Source organism: Mus caroli, chromosome 13 (assembly GCF_900094665.2).
Source record: "Mus caroli chromosome 13, CAROLI_EIJ_v1.1, whole genome shotgun sequence".
NCBI lineage: Eukaryota > Metazoa > Chordata > Mammalia > Rodentia > Muridae > Mus > Mus caroli.
The window spans coordinates 103,954,000-103,972,812 of NC_034582.1; the positions used below are offsets into that span (position 1 = coordinate 103,954,000).

The 18,813-nt window shown below is 41.3% G+C and overlaps 1 long non-coding RNA gene across 1 annotated transcript; it reads left to right on the forward strand.

Annotated features, from left to right (window-relative positions):
• Nucleotides 1-4,072: 4,072 nt before the first annotated feature.
• On the forward strand, nucleotides 4,073-18,608 carry LOC110307613. Its single transcript, XR_003838585.1, has 4 exons — nucleotides 4,073-4,187; nucleotides 7,253-7,309; nucleotides 14,840-15,018; nucleotides 18,402-18,608. It is a non-coding gene; the product is annotated as an uncharacterized LOC110307613 (long non-coding RNA).
• Nucleotides 18,609-18,813: the final 205 nt, after the last annotated feature.

Consider the following 18,813-nt stretch of genomic DNA (forward strand, 5'->3'; position numbering starts at 1 on the left):
CGAGGAGCTGTTTTCTCGGTTGTATCTGACACTTTCTCCAGAGGAGGGAGTAGGCTTGGTATATAAATATGGTCAATCCCATGGCTAGGGGAAGACCTTTGATGCTATTATTCTAACTTCCTATGCTGTCCAACAGCTGTCTGTATGTTTTGTCTATATCTGCAAATCGATGCTGAGCCCAACCTTGATCAGAGAACTTCTTCTTGCAGAAAGCAATGCATTGCTGATCTAAGTGCTGAGAAGGTGATCCGTGAGTTTTCACCTACAAATGGCACACCTATATCAACCCTTTCTCTGCAAGGGTCATGGAACAATAGCAAAGAAGGAATAGTAAGCATGTTGGGTGGGAAGTAATTCTATAATGTGCTCTCCTGTGGATATTATATTGCTCTTGACCGTATAGAATCATGGCAGCTAGTGCTAGTCTCATAAGATCAGCCCAAGAGCAAGCTATTTAAAAATTCTGCCATGGAAAATGTGGGAGTTTTGAGTCCCTCCCCCTACCAAGGAGCTGTTGGCAGTGGGTGACTGCTAGAAGAAGGGGATTCCATTTTCCTTAGAAGTGTGCCCACTGACAGTGTCCCCATGCCCCAGTAGATGACCCCATACACAGCACATGACACTAACTGGATTCCATAGGTTCAAAAGTAAGTTAGTCAAAAATTACAAAAGGGAGGCATGTAGTTTGGAAGGAAATCTGAAGTGGTGTCTGGGGTTGGGGAATTGGAAGAGATATAAGGGGTAGATATGATCAAGATACATTTTATGCAATCATGGCATTAACAATTAATAAAGAAAAATAAGTTTTATGGGTGGTGGTGGAGGAAAGCAGGTGCTCTAAGGAATAAGGTACTGGAGATGAGCATTTTCACATTTCAGGAATCAGCTGATAAACCAGAGCTAGCTTCTGGCTCAGAGGGTGACAAACTGCATTAAAATAACCCAAAGAAGTGATGTTTCAGGACACAAACACACACATACACACACACACACACACACACACACACAGTGAAGGCAATAAAAAACGTGAAAATGCAGTCCCCTGGTTGAGCACCACACAGAATCTCACGGTAAGTGGGATACTGATGCTAATTTTATATCAGAAGATAAGGGAAAATTTTGTAAAATCTTTGTGACTATTGCATCTCCCAAGGCTGGGGTTACCCTTTACTTAGATGATGCTACTGGCCTTTTTTCTCAGAAGATGGGTCTATGGTAAGTGAGGTTATTGTGGGAAATCCAGGGGCATGACCTGCAATGACCCACGCAGAGACACTGCCAGTGAGACGTCGATACAGAAGCTGCATCCTCAGGGATGCTAGAATCTGTGATCTGTGAGCCCATGGTATTTCTATCCTCTCCGAGTTCTACTAGGTAGAAATGACTGGGAAATTCCACTCACTTTGAAAAGACTGGAGTCGTTTTCTTGTTTTAGAAACAAAATTTTGCCATTATAATAAAGAATCCACTTACAATTACAAACAGTTACTGGTGAAAATTATCATTGTCAATATCATTGGAGTTAGAAGTTCATATGGGGTACTCACCGTAAGTTCATGAAGATGCTAGCTAGTCTTTCTAGATGTGTTTTACCTTTCATATTTGCTTGATTTTGAGGAATTGGCACCACCACCCTATTCTTTAATTAGACAAGATGAATCTCAGCCTCCCTAAGTACATTTGCTTTTCTTATATGCTCTTAAGTACCAAGTGGAGACACTACCTAGTTCAGCTCACCCCCACTACCCCCATTGTGTACAGCAAAGACAGCCCAAAACAACAGCTAGAAGGCTCTGAGTTAATTCCACACCACAGCTTATCTCTTTTGTGTTTTTTTAATTTACCAAATACCATTCTCAAAAAATAATCGAACTCACTGAAAATCCTGTTTGCTGTTGTCGAGGCTGAAAATTGGCGACAGCAACTTCAGATACAATTGGCCAGTTTCCTACAAAATGGACTGTACCCATGCCAGAGATGCAGTTGCTCATTTTTGTATTTATCCAAATGATTTTAAAATGGGTAGCCACCAAAAGCCTTCCCATGGGTGCTTGTAACAGTTTTAGTCATAGTTAACAATATATGGACACAATTAGAATATCCTGCAATAGGTGAATAGATAAATGTATATTAACCTAACAGTAGAGCATTGCTCATAACAAAGGGTAATTCTACCACAGCATGGATGATAATATTGCAAAGCAAAAGATGTCAGCCTACAAAGGCTGCACACCATGATTCTAGGTTCCAGGATTATAGAAAAACACAGTATAGAGATACCAAGACCGCATTGTATGGATTCCTCTTTGCCCTTATAATCAATATCAGACAAGGAGCAACTTAGAGAGCAAAGCTACATTTGATTTCCAGGAGAGAGTGGACTGTATTCATGGAAGCTCGGGGCGGAAGCATCCGTGCCAGCAGGAATGTGAGGTTGCTTGCTGGAATCTAAGAAGACTGGGAAGGAACTCTGCACTAGCTGACTTTCTCCTTTCCCCTCTCTGCGTAGTCCAGAACCACAGCCTGTGGAATGGGTCCACCCATGTTTAGTGTGGATCCTATCCCCAAAGCTAATCCTCTCTGGAAACGCCCTTAGAGACACACCCAAAGACATTCCTGAGCCACACCCTAAATATTACTTAATCCAAACAAGTTGACCTTGAAGATTAACCATAGCACAGAAGTTAGAGGGTGCACATTAGCAGGTGGAGTACTGGGGAGTCGGTGCCATGAAAGGTATTCTGTATGTTATCACAACAGTGTGTTCCTGACGACGTATGTGAACAAAATCCTGTGGAACGAACCCCAATGGAAATGTCTTACTTAAGCTAATAATAACTGGTAGCAAGGTTAATTTATTACTTAGACCAAATGCTTCTCACTGATGCAAGATCACCACAATAAAAGAAACCGTGTGAAGCAAAAGCTTTCAAATGTTTGTTTTTAAAAACAAGCATCTTCATACCTCAAGCCTTCTTTGTCAGAATTGCATTGTTGGTGCCAGAGACACCTGATTATGTCATTGTCCCGGAGGCTTTAGCACATAATTTAGCACGGCCATCATCAGGCTAAGCAAGAGCCTGAAAGTGAGTGCTCACGTTGTCCAGCACACTGAACTGGAACGGGTATGAGATGCTGTGTCTCTGAGAAAAGAAGAGTGTGGCGTTGAGGGTGTGAATTTAACTGTTCACTTGCACTGCTTTGGAAGGAAGGGGTTAAGGACTTGCCTGGCTGTGGGAAGTTCCAAGAAGAAGGACTGCAGTGGGGAGAGTCACAGAAGCAGAAGCAGATGAGATTTCGTAAGAGGTGACATTTCCTCGGGAGCATCCTGGACTTTGCAGTTTCTTTTGAAGTGAGGGTCTTTCCTGCTATCATTCTGAGCCTGACTGTCTCTTTCCGGGGCTCTTTTCTGGTTTCAGTTTGTTTCCAAGTAGGAAATCTTCAGATGAAGGAAACAACTTGCCCCTAAAATGTTAACAGTCATTGCTGTCGGAATATCAACCTCATGTTTTTAATAGGATAAGTAGCCCATGTTAGAGATATGGGTGAATGAAGGGATCGCTGTATGCACTTGCATGGTGTTTGTGCTACCCAGAATACCTCAAGTTCAAGGCTGTTGTATCAGTCGGGGAGAAGACAGGGAAGATGGGTTCCTAGTAAACACTTGAGCACCACTCACAGGTCCACTGTTTATCTGTTCTCTCCAGCAAAAAGCAATCACCAACAGGTTCTTTTTAATACTAGTCTAGACGAGGTTTTGCAATGTTGCAGGTTCTTAATTGTAGTAATTACTGCCTGAGAACAATTAAGCAGTCACTACCAAACATTTCTATTGAGTGAATCTAGTGTCCTATTAATAAACAGTCATGAACTTATCTCTTTCTGGAAAAACCTCCCTGGCTGGTTCCCTACTACAGAAATCTCAAGCAGGGTTTGTTCCCACACATTCAGAGTTTGTAAAGCAGCTGTGTCCTCCTGAGCCAGACATGGTCCCCGTTCCTCTGAGGTCCAGAGGCAGGTTCTGCAGCTGCCTGCTGCCCTGACTATGTTCTTGTTACTAATTAAAGGTAGTGGCTGTGAATTCAGTGTGATACACAATAAGTATTCATCATGTAAACCTGGGTGACCTGGATCTGCCTGCTGTGAATCCTGTTTCCTTCTGCCTGGCTACTTTGCAAATTGCATCTGTAAGTATCTTTTCTCAGGGGAAGCAATTTCTAATCTTTAGATCAAAGCCAAGTGTGAAAGATAGCTTATCTCTTTTTTCCAAATCATGAATTTTATATTCTAAATTATCATTTTATCTACAAACACCTACTTCGGTGTTCTAGCCAGAACAGTATTTCTTTTCGTTTCTCTGTTCATTTGCTGGGCTGGATTTATTTTTTCGGGAGGGTTTCTTATAAGCCTTATTCTCTTCCCTGCATCACATTGTGGAAACATAGGATGGCAAAGTCAGCTGTCAATCAAAGTGCTCTCTGTTCTTAGTGAAGCTGAGTCAGTCCAGCCCTAGGAGGAAGCGTGTGAAGGAGGCTGTTAAATCTATTCATAGATGCGGAGATGTTCCAGCCACGGTGAGAGGTTGCAAATGACGCATGAATGCACCAGCAGTGGTATGGAGGAGGAGGCTGCTGAGGAGGAGGGAGAGCAGAAGTGGGGGTTGACACAGGATCAGAGAATTATAGCAAGCTCGATGCCAGCCAAACTATTTCTTTGCAAAGACACAATTGCAAAGGCTCGTATGGACTGCATTGGTAGAGATGGCTGCTCTGACACATGTCCATGTCCTTTGTCTGAACTGTCATATAGAGTGGTGGCCCTGATTATATTCCTTGTACGCATGTCCAAATGCTGCTGTGTCTTCAGAACCAGGACACCTGCAGTATTACTAACAGGTGCCAGTGACTTATGGGAAACAAATGAAAGACTGTAGGTAAGATGGAAAGGGGAAGACAGCCTCTGTCCATTCTGTTTGGACAGATAAACTAAGCCCCTGGTTCTAGATCAGAAGAGAAATAATACAGTCTGGGGCCTGAAAGAGATTGCAGCAGACTGTACTTTACAGAATTGTTAAAAGGATTTGGGGGGTTGAGGATTCAATACATTGCTGCCAGTAAATGGAATATTACCATGGAAACTTTAGGGTTCTGTGTTATATAAGACTAACTCACCCCGGTTAGTGAATATGCATGAACATATGCATGGATCCAAAAACAAATGCAAATTATCTTTCTATCATTCCTACCTATTATCAGCCATTTGAGAACCTACTGATGCCAGGGTGCTAGATATTGCTGTATATAAATGCTAATAGTTCTTATCTCTTTGACTACTAGATTGCTAGGAGGGTCTGGGAGAAATGTGGCCTATGTAGATGATGGAGAGTGTTGTTTCTCCAAGGGGATGACTGCTGGGTATCCCTCACTGAGCTTCTGTCCATCAGGCCTATGTAATGAAAGGCAATGTAACAGAATGGCCTCCAACAAGTGGCATTTTAGTGGTGTCTCCCTCATGATCAGGATCCATTCAGGAAACCAAAGATCCTCATCGGAGAATAGACTAGATTTGATAACCTCTAAAGTCTCTTCCAAATTCAAAAGTTATAGTTTTATTTGTGAAGGTTCTTTTATTAAATATAGATTTTATTTTATAATCAAATATAAGATAAAATATGCTATTTCAATATATAATTAAGTATATATTTAGATATATTATATTATAAATATATAATTCAATATAATTAAATTAAATTTATATTTATACATATAATAAAATATAAAATAAAATATAAAACTACTTCAGACATTTATAAAATACATTTTGGTCTTATTCCCCAGCTTCATGGCCCTCACACTCTGCCTACAACCCTTCTTCTTTAGCCAATCTCTTACCTTCATGTCTCATTTTGTGTGTAGTCCACTGACTTTAATAAGACTTGCTTGCTAAAAGGTAGGTGGAAGATTAATTCTAAAGTTAATAATAATAACTTTAAAACTTTAGTAAATGGGTAATATGACACTTCAGAGCTTTACCGGCTGTTTCTGCCGCCAGCCTCCCCTTGGTCCTGATCGCCTTCTCTCTATATATATCAATCGCCCTGGGTCAGTAGAAGGAGCATCTATCTCTTCACCCCTCTTATATAATAAAGACCATGTGGAGGAGTAGGAAGGCAAAGAAGGGAGGTTCCTTATCAGCACTGCCATTATCCTCTGTTATTGTAGAGAACAGTGGTTTTGCTAGGCTTCCAAGCATGAATAAGATGCACAAATGTACAAGACACAGCCAATCCTTCTCTCTCTACCACACCCTCTTCCCCTATCCCTGTCCTCCCCATCCCCCTCCTCCCCTTCCTCCTCCACAGCTGGCTCCTTCTTTACACTTTCTTTTAAGCTATGAAAGGCTGTGTGAGAAAATGTCCTTTTTGTCTCTCTAAGTCTAGTTTATTTTGCTTAATACAATTCATTCCAATGTCTTTGAAAAGTGTCATGACTTGATTCTTCTTAAAAGCAGATTCATATTTTATAAAGTATATCAGATTTGGAGAACTTTTTAAAGAAGACATTTATATTAATTGTATGTGTAGTGTAAGTTTTTCCATTTTTGTTGTTGGCTATGTGTATGCCGTTGTACCACATGTGTATCTTGTTGCTAAGGAGTCCAGGAAACGTCATCAGGGCCCGTGGACCTGAAATTTCAGATGGTTTCGAGCTAGGAACTGAATGCATTCTCGGTGAGGGTAGAAAGTGCTCTTAACTGCTGAGCCAAGTCCCAAGCTCCTCTCTGACTTTGTTGTGGTTTTAGAGCAGTGTAGTTCAAGGAGCTTCAGAGCCCTCATCTGCGTAAGCTTACTTGATGTGATGTGGACTCAACAAGGCTCAAAAGTAAGTCCCACCCAACTGCCTATTATGCTAATTGTGTGGCAAATAAGATTTCCATATTCCTAAACTGCTGAAAAGTTTAAAAGGTGAATACTTTATGACACGTCAAAGTTATCTAATCACATTTTTGCTGTCTGTTGACTAAACTTCCTGTAAACATGCACACATAATTAGGAGTGTGTAATATGAGAAGACTTTTTGAGGTGATGTTTGAAATCCATGCTCTAAGGCCTTTTTATAGAAAACGTGTCAACTCTTTGACTAAATGACCCAGTTAGCCATTGAATATTAAGTCCCTATAATTTGAATAAGGTTTTAATTTTGTTTTTAGTTTATTTTTTACCTTTTGAAATAAAACCCTACGTGTTTTACAGGTTTGTGGCACGACGACATCATGTTCCCCTGCGGTCTGTACTGAGTCCTACGTCAGGGTAAATATCAACCTCGTTAAATACTATTTCTCGTATCGACTTCAATTAATCTGCATGCACTTGATAAGCAGATTTATTTATAAATTTCGTGGACTTTATTAGGAATAATTATACAGAGCCATCCTTTAGCGGAGGGAGATGGCTCAGTCGCTTTGGTTTTGAATGGACACAGGTTCCCACTCCCAGTAGCAGCATGGCATTTCACAACTATCTGTAACTCCAGCGCCACAGGATGCAAGTCTTTCTTTTGGCCTCAATAGGTACTGCACACATCGGGTGTACATATGCACATGCAGATAAGATATTCGATGCACAGAAAATAACTACAAATAAAGGAAGTAAAAGCTTACTTGTAAAACCCCTTTATAGAAGCAGGAAACCAGTGCTGTAAATAAGTGCTTACTAGGACACCCCACACCACTACTATTTCACATTCGTCTCATTGTTCAGATGCACACACCAAACCCTGGGCAGGAAAGGATGCCCCCAGATATAATCTAAGTGGCTTCCAAAGGCAAGGCGTACATACTCTCTTGGCTCCCTCATTCCTCCCTGTTAGCCTGTTCTAAAGACCTTCCTTTCTGAAGAAAACTCCCCATATAACACATCAAGCGTTTCAGATGATGAAGATGTCTCCAAGTGCCTCATGAGAAAGAGTCTTGCTGGAGAAGGTGTCTTTGCAGAAGTATCTCTGCTCTGCTCCTAGCTGAGCCGGTACCCCACAGCTCAGCTGCCACCATGGGAGGAGTTCTAGTAATAAGAAATTCATAATCAAATTTCCAGTGTTTGTTTTTCTCCCTGTTCTTTCAAGTCTAAAAAATTAGCAGAGAGAGAGAGAGAGAGAGAGAGAGAGAGAGAGAGAGAGAGAGAGGAGTGTCTTCAGATAATAGAGCCCCTGTCTATCCGCATAGCTTGGGTGATTCCTCCTCCCCAGTACATAACACTGGTCTGTTTCAAAGCACATGTACCACAAACAAGAAACAAACCATCCCAGTGAGGGGATTATTTGCTACCATTGCCCACTTAACATAAAAATTCTATAGTTTGTTCAAATCGATTTCTGAGATCTTGTGCTGACAGAATCAGAATTTGGGGTGTCATATTTATCAATGGTTCAGCCAGTATGGAGCCACTATGGAGAACCAGATGTACATTGAACATTAGCAATTGATCCCACTGTGGAGGGACTTGAATCAGAATTCCAGTGTTTCTAGGTCTTTTCACTGATGGTTTCCTCGGAAAATATTTGTCATGTGACTTAAGGGAGCCAACAGAAGGCACTGCTTTTGCATAGAACATGTATGGAAATGGAGCAATGAGAGAGATGGCTCCCAGGCCCTGCCTGTCTCAGTGATGAGTGATGACCATTTTAGTCACCCTTTCCTTGTCTGTCACAATGTGTGAAGCTATGTGGGTTGGAAAGCTTGCGGTCCTAACTGGCAATCTAGCTAGAGCAGAGTACTGAGGGCATGGCGCATGATCATTTCAATTCTTCACCTTGGGAGGATACCCAAGGTTGCGACCTAGAGACCAGACCCAGAGTGCTGAACTCAAGGGAGCACATGAATACAGGGATCTGGGTAAAGACTGGAGTTTACTGATAGCTACTCTAAAGGCTTTGTCAACTTTAAAGCTCTGTTTCATTCTGCCATGAGCAGTGTGTCTGCTCTGAACGAGAACCCAGGGCCAGTGAGCTGAAAGACTTCGTTATCCAACCCACAAACACCTGCTCTGGGCTGGGAACTGTGGACAGAAACAAAGCAAGATGTATAAGCAGAAGCAGTAAACCTCCCCAGGTGCCTCTGCTCATTGTGCCAGTTTCCATAGCCTTATCTTGGCTGGAGGCCTGCTTGAGAGTAACAGCCCTTTCCCTCCCTGCCATTTCATCTGCTTCAAGCCCAAGCACGGATGGCTCACCTTATGTAGTAGTAGCTATTCAAAAACCCCATGGACGTGCTCCTCTTCCACAGTCTGCACAGACGCAAGGAGGGCTTAGAAAACACATAAGCCCATGACTATCTAAGTGATAAGCTTCATCTATATTCCGCTGGGTCAGAAACAGACTCTGGGTAATTTAAGCTAGGAGATGTTCTTTCTGGTAAAAGAAATGGTACCTTGCTGCATAGCTAATAAAATGCATCATCTGTCAGCATTGAAGAGCCCTTTCGGTCTGTAATTATTATCATTAGGCACAAGTGTAAGTGCTCTGGAATTTCGTCTTGGGGTGGGGCTCTGTGAACGGCTCTTAACTTCCCTAAAGGGCTCTCTGGGAGCAGGCAGCCTGCCCATGGAGAGTAACACATCACCACCACCACTCCTTTGAGTGGTGTTATTTGGGATTGTTTTAGTGACAACTGTTTGGATGACAAAACTATGTAAATTCTGTGGCTAGAAGAACTGATAGTCTCCTGGCTACACTGTTTTTGCTAGCTGACTTCCCAGCTGAGGCCATATTGTCATCTTTCCAAAAGCTGCAAAGGGGATTCCCACATTTCTCCTACGCTACCAAGCATCCTTTACAGGCACACAATAAAAACCCTTTGAAGGGTTGAACCTCTTTAACTTGATGCATTATCTCTTCATTAGCAAAAGAAATCAGAGCTGAAGCAATCGACATTGTTAATGGCACCCTTCTGCTTGCAGCCCACATTTGTGACCCTCCCATGAGTGTACAGGGACCCTGCCATATGGTTAACTCTGTGGGGGTTGCTCTGGGGATTTCAGGAAAATGATGAGACAGTCTTCTTTTTAGAGGGGCTTATAATTCAACGATGAGCTGTCCTCTGGAGAGATATAAAAAATAGTCCACAAACATCAGCCTTATGTCAGACAGATTTGGAATTCAACTTTACTCTCCCACTTTCAGGCTGATTGAGTCAGAATCCCAAATTTCATCTTTTGATTTCAAATTTCATCATCTGAAAACTGGGAATGCTGATAACTCCTCTGAGACATAGTGGGAAGGAAAATGAGTGGGAAGGAAAATGACACTCACTGAGAAGGAAAAGTATTACTGAAGACCATGGTAATTATGATTAAAGGGTGTGAAGGGATGGGATAGAGTAGCTATAAGTGAAATCAGTAATGATGATGATGAAGATGAAGATGGCGGGTATATCTGATACTCATTTGAAAAAGAGAGAACCCTTTGGAGCTAAACAAACAAACAAAAATAAATGTTTTTGAGTTGTCTTAGTTTGAATTTTTACTGTTGTGAACAAACACCATGAACAAGGAAGGCCAGTCGTACAAGGACAGCATTTAATTGTGTCTGGTTACAGGTTCAGAGGTTCAGTCCATTATCATCAAAGCATGAAACATGGCATCATCCAGGCAGACATGGTACACAAGGAGCTGTGACTTCTGTATCTGGATTAGAAGGCCTCCAGAAGACTGGCTTTCAGGGTGTTAGGAGAAGGGTCTCAAAGCCCATGTCCAAAGTGACACACTTCTTCCTAAAAGGCCACATCTATTCTAACAAGGCCACATCTCCTAAAAGTGCTACTCCCTGGGCCAAGAAGAATTTAAGCTAATTTTAAAATTAAATGTAGAATTCCGCTAGGGGAGGTTAAAATGTAGACATTCCAAGTGGACATAGTAGCTATGTCTAGTAGAAGCATTCAGTCTGTGATGTGACCTGTTTAGAATTCCACTAAAGGAATCTCATTTAAATAAATTTCTTCACCAAGTGGGTAAGGACATCCAAAAGCTCCTTTGTAGAGACTCCATGGATAGGTATTCAGGTTTAGTTTCTCAGCAACCTCCTCTAAATCTTTGGTTCTCTTGAACTTCCAGAGGTAACACCCTTGGATATTACAAGTGATACAATTTAAACTTGAAGGTTAGAGATGAAATTAACTTTGTCAATTCATTGACCTAAATTAAGGAGTCTGTACTAGACTATCTGGTGAGACTCCACAGAGTCACGGGGTCCTGGAGTGTCAAAGAAGAATGCAGGCAGGGAGAACCAGCCAGATGGCAAATTAAGATGGTTGACTTTGAAGAAGGAAAGGTTCTGGAGTCAATGAATGCAAGCAGCCTGTAGAACTAAAAAGAAAAAGAAATTGCTTCAATTCATGATGAAACTAGCATAATTTGGTTTCTATTCAATGAGAGTGTACTGAACAAATAATTCATGGTAGAATTATAAAATAATGCATTTGAGTTGCTTTAATCTGTCCATATTTGCTGTATTGGACATAGCAGCAGTAGACACAAATACAAAAGCCTTTCATTGACGCAGACAGCCCACACTTGTATTCTACATTTAAACTGTTGCTCTCCTACTTAAACTTCAAGAACTTTCTTACACAGTGAGGCATTTGGTTTGTTCTATAAGTTGTACAATGAGAGTCAGATTGACAGTGGGATCTTTAACTCACTACAAAGAAAATTACTCTCATCCTGGAATTCTACATAGGTTTGGGTATTTTAGCCATGAAGATGAAAGGCAGGGAAGAGAAGGAAAGAAGTGGGAGATAGACACAATGCTTTGTGTAAATGCCTCTTAGTCTGGCTTTTGCTGGCCTCTTATCATGGTTGGATTCTATCTTTCCTGTTTTATGCTTATTTGTGTTTTATTTCATACCATGTAAACAAATCTGCTCCCAATGGCAGCACATCACGAGGTGTGAGTTTTGCACTTGCTCCATGGTTGGCCATGTCACTAATGTAGCTTTCTGTAAGCTTTCCAACCATTTAAACAAGTCACCAGTGTTATTCTTGTCTCAGGAGAGAAGTTTGAGGCAGCGTCTTGTCACATAGTCTTGGACAGCCTGTTTTCACTCTTTTAGTGAGTACTCATTAGGGCTATGATTTTGTTCCATGCCGTCAAGATTCTGGTTACCACGCATCTGCTCTTGACTCTTGATTCCATCAATGACTGCTGGTTGTTATCGTGCCTTTCTCTTTGTGTTCTTAACTAGAATTCAATGCAATACTTCTCTCCCAGTTTCACTGAGTTTTTTTTATTTCTGACTTCTACTTATTTGTTCATACTTTCCACAATAATTTTACTGCATTGCTGGTCAAATCTTACAAGAGTTACAACAAAAGCTGTATTATTCTATCACTGGGAAAATTGAAGGAGATTATTACATGTAAATATCCATGACACGATGTGGCCTATAGATGGGGTAACTATTTAGTGTCTTCTTGCAATGTTTATTCACACATTAAATAGACATGTAAAAAATTAATTCAGTGTACCTAGGAGTAGTGACCCACCACTGGAAAAAGTAATGGCCACATAATACCCAATGCTGTCTTCCCATTTTCATTTGTTTTGTTCCTCCTGTGGCTTTTTGAGCACTGCTAATGCGTGGATCTAGGAACATTTTCCTTCTATTTCTAGCTGGGGTCGCTGCTTTGAGTGATGAAGGTTATTTATCTGGGCAGGAGCTGTAAGGTGTAAGTGTGTTTCTTGCTTTGCTGCCTTTCCATCCCTGTCAGTTTGATGGAATGCCAAAAGCTTCTTGTGATTTACTTGGTGGGAGGCAGATTAATAGATATGGGGAACACTCATTTTCAGTCCAAGTTCGGAGGAATTCATGTCTCTGGCTTGATCCTTTATTGATTTTATAGATTTAGACAGCTTTGAGGCCAGTCTTCTCCTGCACTGATAAGGAAACTCGGACTGTCTCAACTGCTGAGTAGTTAACTCCTCATGCACCACCAGGGACAATACACCCAACTGAGTAAGGCATAAAACTTGAGGGTCTACTCGAAAGGGGCACCCTTCAAATATGCCATTTATGAAACAGGCACTGAAGACTGATCTACAGAGGCATTTATAAGTGGACATTTCCCCTCTGTCTAATAGAAACAGCATTGTCTGTCAAACCTCAGCAACCTCAATGTTGGGGAAATAAAATAATTATAGCTATACCAAGTATAAAAAGGACAGAATTTATTTATCAATCATGAAAGAAAAAAAAACCTGGGTATTTCTTCTATCTTACACGGTTCCCTACGTTCTTTTTCATTTTGTTCAGGACCATAAGACACTGTACTAGTTAACATCTCTTTATCCTTTGTCATTTTGTGGTGAAGCCTCTGTAACAGGACACACTGGTTTCAGATCCTCCATAGGTTGAGATGGCAGAAGAGAAATGCAGAGTTTACGAGTTCAAGAATTTAAGTCTGAATCAGGGTCTGGCATTCTAAAAGAAAACCGTAAACAGCCGCCACAGTAAATGCACAGATCACCGAAAGAGGCTGTGGATTTATTTCCAGGAGAGCAATGGTTAGGACAAGAGTAAAGGGTTAATAGATACTTCAAGGTCTATTTTGTTTGAATGTCTTAGATCCAGTAAATAAATGCCAGAGAACAGATACTGCACCTTAACACATGCAGTGTTTTATCTGCATCTTGCTTAGGCTTTTCTACTCACATCTGGTGCATTCTATACACTCTAGATAAAATATTATCCAGTATTTGTAGTCACAGGAGAAAACAACTCACTGTAGTATCACTGTAATCACCATGGGATGTTACATGATCGCTGTCTTGCTTCTCCAGCGTTTTCTCGCTCTCTGAACAATTTATAGGTGCTTCAAATGCATGTAACCTGAAGCACTGCCCGTCTTATATCACCATGGCCTTATCTTGACACGCGAGAGGGAGCTGCTGATCATGGCTCTCAGACAGCCACCCAGCACCCGAATGAGGAGACCCTCCCCCCACCCTGCTCCCCTACCCACCCACTCCCACTTCTTGGCTGGGAATCCATCCCATAATCAGCCACCAAACGCAGACACTATTGCATATGCCAGCAAGATTTGGATGAAAGGACCCTGATACCGCTGTCTGGAGTGAGGCTATGCCAGTGCCTGGCAAATACATAAGTGGATGCTCACAGTCATCTATAGGATGGAACACGGGGCCCCAATGGAGGAGCTAGAGAAAGTACCCAAGGAGCTGAAAGGGTCATGTTAAGTTCTTTATCTGCATCCCACTCTTTGGTGCTTAAGATTAGAGCTCCTTTCTACTTGATTCAGATCTGAAAACACTTGGAAATGATCTCTGAGCACTCAGTCTCCTGGGTCTAGACTCAGGTGATAACCCCCAAACTTCAAACCTAGGTAAGGACAGGCTCGGATGTCACTTCAGTGCTCATGCCGGACATTTTTGTCTTTCTTAGGATTTTCTTCGAGTCCATCCCCTTTCCTTCCTTTCCTGCTGTTCTCTTCGCTCCCGTTCACAGCCATCCATACACAGAATCACAGAGGGAAGCAGGATCTCATGTGTTTGTGGTCTCCATAAACCTGCCTCGTCTTCCATTTTAGTACTTTAAGTTGTGTTGATAAAATCAATAACATTTATATAGTTTATCTCTTTACCAAAAAGAGTCAATATGCATTGTTCACCATGACTTCAGTCACCTGCACTGACTACCCACTTTAAGTGTAAGCTTTTTCTTAGATGAAAAGAGAAGATCAAATGTCTGTGTAACTCTTCATTTAACAAGCCTTCTCCTCTCCTCCTCCTCTTTTTTGTTCTGAGCTAGGATGTCATTATATCACCCACAGACTGGCCTAGAACAGACAGAGACATGAGGACCCTCCATGAGACACAGCACAGTAAGCCTTAGACACCTGCTTGCTGCCAAGTCACACAGCCAAGACAGAGGATGTCACTCAGGGTCCTGCCAGTTGTGTGACCAGTCTGCAGCCGAAAGTTCCAGAATGTGTAAGCATGTGGCAGACAGGTGAGTGAAAATGGAAATGCTGCATGCATCGTAAGAAGCCTTAGGAAGGAAGATGGAACTGGAGACTCAAAGGTAGAGAGAAAGTAGCCTGTTGTGAGTGGCCAGCCCCACCACTTGGGCTATGGTGAGATTCTAGCCTGAGTTCCCACTGAAGGCCATGTCTGGGTCTGTGGCAACACAGCAACAGGGCTGGGTGGCAATCTCTCTGTCTCATATTGCTACTAGAGAACATGGAGATGTCTCTGGTGGAGGTACCCTCTGGAGACCAGATGGATGCCCAGGGGCTATGCAGAAGCTGTCCCTGACCCTCACTGGCTGCAACTCTCTGGAAAGTTGGCCTCAACTCTTATATTTGTTATATTTGACAGTACTTAGGAGATGAGTACTCAGTCCCTGAGCCTCACTGGGGCAGCCCAACAGAGCAGGCCCTGGTGGTGGTGGCATAGGTGAGCCAACCCCAAAGGAAAGAGCATGGGAGAGCTGGTCCTACCACTCTTCTAGTCTGCCATGAGGTGGGGGGTATGGGGAGGTTGGTGCCCTCATCCTTTCTCCATCTTCACATGCAGCAGTCTGTAGAGTTGGTCTCCTGTGGGAGAGCAGGAGAGCTAGCCTTGTGTCACGGCTGGCTGTAGCACTTGGGGGAGAGTGGGCTCTGAGCTTTGCCTGGGCAGCACAGTGGATCTGGGCCTGAAAGCATGGGTGTGGTGCAGGTGACAGGCCCAAGGGCATGAGAGCAAAAGAGCTGACTCTGCATCCTCCTGATGGCAATGGTGGCATTGGATATCCTAGCCAGAGTAGTGCTGGAGGACTAAGTCTGGAGGTGTGGACAAAGGAAAGCTAACATGCTGATCAGCTCAGCTATCACACAGGCCCAGATCCAGGGCTCTGAGTTGGCCCACCCCCAAATCTACATCATCTATGAAAGGGCCAGTCATGAAGATCCAAACCTCAGGATCTCCATGATACAGGACAACAACAGGATAACTAGAAGTCTCAGTGAGGATCCAATATTGATGTCACAAAAACCAGAGACCATGAAGCAGACCAATGAACATTTGCAAGCGAAGATGTGTAGACAGAGGGCTATGCTAGAGCACACACTGTGACATAGTACAGCTTTCGTGATGAGATGTTTTTTCTGTGCTTTGTTTTGTGTGCTTTTTATTTTTGTGAGGGAGGGAGTTGCAAGGAGAAGAGGGGGTGGAGGCTGGGGGGGGGGAATGAGGTGCATGATGTGAAACTCACAAAGAATCAAGAAAACGTTTACTTTAAAAGGGCCCACTTAATATAAGGTGTTTATATTTGTGACTTCACATCCATTTTTATATAGTAGGTTGATATGCATAATATGATATACAAATAAATATGATAAAATGATATGAAACAAAATTTCATCCAAATGTTCAGTGTTTGTATGACTTTGGGGAAGAAAACAGATAGGAGGGACTCTTCTAAAAACAGCTGTGTGGTTCTTGTCCATTCCCTGACCCGGGTAATGTTGACTTACAGCGGCACGGAGTAAGTTTTTTAGTTTCTGCAGAAATTTAAATCATATATTTTTACATGAATCAAATGATAGGTTATAAATGAAATTAACCATCTATACTCTTTCCTATAAGTAGAAGCTAATTGTATTTTTATATATATCTATAAATATAATATTGTTAGCAACATATAATTAACACAATCATTGAAATACAAATATTCAAATATTTTCTTGCTCTTTGGACCAGGATCCCAAGCACCCATTTTTCTACTAGAACAGGCTAAAAACTGAAATGCCCAAACATTTTTATCATTATTCTTACTATTTTCAGAATATGAATGAGAATTACGTCATATGCTGTATGGGATTTTGATCTGACTAAACAATTTTGGTTTAAGCGCAACTGCAGAATGAAACATTTTATAGCATGTACATGTATATATGTATGGTACATGTATATGCTTGCTTGAGAGTGTGGGTGAATATGTGTATATGTATGCATGCATGTAGAAGCCAGACATTGAAGTAAGGCATCTTCCTCAATCATTGTCCACCTTGCTTTAAACAGACAAACTTTCCTGAGTTTGGAGCTCATCAGTTGGCTAGAATATGCATACACACACACACACACACACACACACACACATATATATATATATATATATGTACATATATATAATATATATATTATGTATATATATATATAATATATGTGTGTGTGTAATGTGTATTCTGTATATATTCTATATATACATAAGTATATATCTACAGAATATATCATACACACACACACACACACACACACACACACACATTATCTGTATCTTGTATGACCACTGCACTCCAGATATCTACAAAAAGACAGGGGATAGGAAGTCAAAGGGTCACCTGAACTCCAGAACAAATTTGAACTAGCCTTGGCTATATATCAAGATGCTGTCTCAAAAGACAAATGACAAAAATAATTTTAAGGGTGATTTCCCTGAAATGCAAAATAATGTATATGTGTAATATAAATTGGAGTCATTATAATCATTAAACCAGAAACCTAAAATTAGACAGAAATACAGAGCTTAAAGATGATCTTGACATTATTGTCACAAAAATCTTCATAGAAATTGTTTAAATGGTATCAATTGCAAATGTAATTTTGGATTATCTCTCTGAGTTTGTATGTATTATTCATGGGTGCAGAACATATACCACTGGGAAGTAAGGAAAATTGCCTAACTCAAGTTCATGTAAATTAAACTTCCTTTGACATCTTCAAAAATAGCAATTATTGAATCAATGGTGATCCACTATTTATAGTCTCTTTTGTTACAATTCTTACAAAATGTTTTTTAATAATGCAATTTTAAGAATTTCTCCTTATTAAGAAGAGCCACAGAATTTTTTACGTATCTCTGATATTAAGTGCCATGTTTAAAGGTTCAGCAACAACAACATCTAAGATTTTGTTTTACCCCTTGGAACAAGCCTTTGCATGACCTTCCAAAATAAATAAATAAAAAAAAAATAAAACCTCACAAAATATAAGGGCACAATGCAAACAGAGAGAGAGAGAGAGAGAGAGAGAGAGACAGAGACAGAGACAGAGACAGAGACAGAGACAGAGACAGAGAGGTGCAGGATCTTTTTACTTGATACCAAAAAAAGTAATTATTTTTTGAAATTTGGTGAGTGACTGAAAATACATTTGGAATGGTATGTGAAGTGCTAAGTGAGACATGGTTTGAACTTGGATGTACCTACATTTCTGAGAGCAGATCGGGGCTGTTTTGAACATAAGTCCACTATGCCTGACATACTTTGCTTCCTCTGAGCTCTCCTAACAAGGGAAGGAAAGTCTATTTTTAATTTCCTACTTCATAAATTCTGTTCTTTACTTTTCTAGGACTGGTTATTCAGGGGGATGATCTATCTGTGGAGATAAGAGGACAGTTGATGGATTTCTGGCCACTGGCTGCAGGCGGTGGTTGGCTTGAAGTGAGGCTGCCTGGGTGTGTGCCCCTGCAGGAAAAGCAGGAGGAAGGAGCCAGGCAAAGAGGACAGTCCTGTGTGGGAAGATGTGTCACTGGTCATTCTTTACAAAGAAAATAAAAATGAGACTTCTTGTTGGCTGTCCTACTTAGTGCTTCCAAAATCCCCTTCCTCTTTTCCGTCTCATAGAGTCCAATTTTTTGAAAATAAATAAAAGATATTTTAAAAAGCCACGGGTACCCCGTGCTGACATTTAACAGGGGATATAGAAGAACAAGTCTCTGTGTTTCAACACAGATTGGATTTTGCCCACTGAGATCTTCAGC